The sequence below is a fragment of the Lithobates pipiens genome, unplaced genomic scaffold, assembly GCF_037356315.1.
Source record: "Lithobates pipiens isolate NorthernLeopardFrog02 unplaced genomic scaffold, aLitPip1_a1.2 Scaffold_23, whole genome shotgun sequence".
Taxonomy (NCBI): Eukaryota; Metazoa; Chordata; class Amphibia; order Anura; family Ranidae; genus Lithobates; species Lithobates pipiens.
Window position 1 is genome coordinate 336,628,491 of NW_027507785.1, and position 1,743 is coordinate 336,630,233.

A 1,743-nucleotide genomic window follows, 5' to 3' on the forward strand; every position below is an offset into this window, starting at 1 on the left:
TGAGGACCTCTCATAGGAGACAGTCAGATGTGAGGACCTCTCATAGGAGACAGCCAGGTGTGAGGACCTCTCATAGGAGACAGCCAGGTGTGAGGACCTCTCATAGGAGACAGCCAGGTGTGAGGACCTCTCATAGGAGACAGCCAGGTGTGAGGACCTCTCATAGGAGACAGCCAGGTGTGAGGACCTCTCATAGGAGACAGTCAGGTGTGAGGACCTCTCATAGGAGACAGCCAGGTGTGAGGACCTCTCATAGGAGACAGCCAGGTGTGAGGACCTCTCATAGGAGACAGCCAGGTGTGAGGATCTCTCATAGGAGACAGCCAGGTGTGAGGATCTCTCATAGGAGACAGCCAGGTGTGAGGACCTCTCATAGGAGACAGCCAGGTGTGAGGATCTGTCATAGGAGACAGCCAGGTGTGAGGACCTCTCATAGGAGACAGTCAGATGTGAGGATCTCTCATAGGAGACAGTCAGATGTGAGGACCTCTCATAGGAGACAGTCAGGTGTGAGGACCTCTCATAGGAGACAGCCAGGTGTGAGGACCTCTCATAGGAGACAGCCAGGTGTGAGGACCTCTCATAGGAGACAGCCAGGTGTGAGGACCTCTCATAGGAGACAGTCAGGTGTGAGGACCTCTCATAGGAGACAGCCAGGTGTGAGGACCTCTCATAGGAGACAGCCAGGTCCGAGGACCTCTCATAGGAGACAGCCAGGTGTGAGGACCTCTCATAGGAGACAGCCAGGTGTGAGGACCTCTCATAGGAGACAGTCAGGTGTGAGGACCTCTCATAGGAGACAGCCAGGTGTGAGGACCTCTGATAGGAGACAGCCAGGTGTGAGGACCTCTCATAGGAGACAGCCAGGTGTGAGGACCTCTCATAGGAGACAGTCAGGTGTGAGGATCTCTCATAGGAGACAGCCAGGTGTGAGGACCTCTCATAGGAGACAGCCAGGTGTGAGGACCTCTCATAGGAGACAGTCAGGTGTGAGGACCTCTCATAGGAGACAGCCAGGTGTGAGGACCTCTCATAGGAGACAGTCAGATGTGAGGACCTCTCATAGGAGACAGCCAGGTGTGAGGACCTCTCATAGGAGACAGTCAGGTGTGAGGACCTCTCATAGGAGACAGCCAGGTGTGAGGACCTCTCATAGGAGACAGCCAGGTGTGAGGACCTCTCATAGGAGACAGCCAGGTCCGAGGACCTCTCATAGGAGACAGCCAGGTGTGAGGACCTCTCATAGGAGACAGCCAGGTGTGAGGACCTCTCATAGGAGACAGTCAGGTGTGAGGACCTCTCATAGGAGACAGCCAGGTGTGAGGACCTCTCATAGGAGACAGCCAGGTGTGAGGACCTCTCATAGGAGACAGCCAGGTGTGAGGACCTCTCATAGGAGACAGCCAGGTGTGAGGATCTGTCATAGGAGACAGCCAGGTGTGAGGACCTCTCATAGGAGACAGCCAGGTGTGAGGACCTCTCATAGGAGACAGTCAGATGTGAGGACCTCTCATAGGAGACAGTCAGGTGTGAGGACCTCTCATAGGAGACAGCCAGGTGCGAGGACCTCTCATAGGAGACAGTCAGATGTGAGGACCTCTCATAGGAGACAGTCAGATGTGAGGACCTCTCATAGGAGACAGCCAGGTGTGAGGACCTCTCATAGGAGACAGCCAGGTGCGAGGACCTCTCATAGGAGACAGCCAGGTGCGAGGATCTCTCATAGGAGACAGCCAGGTGTGG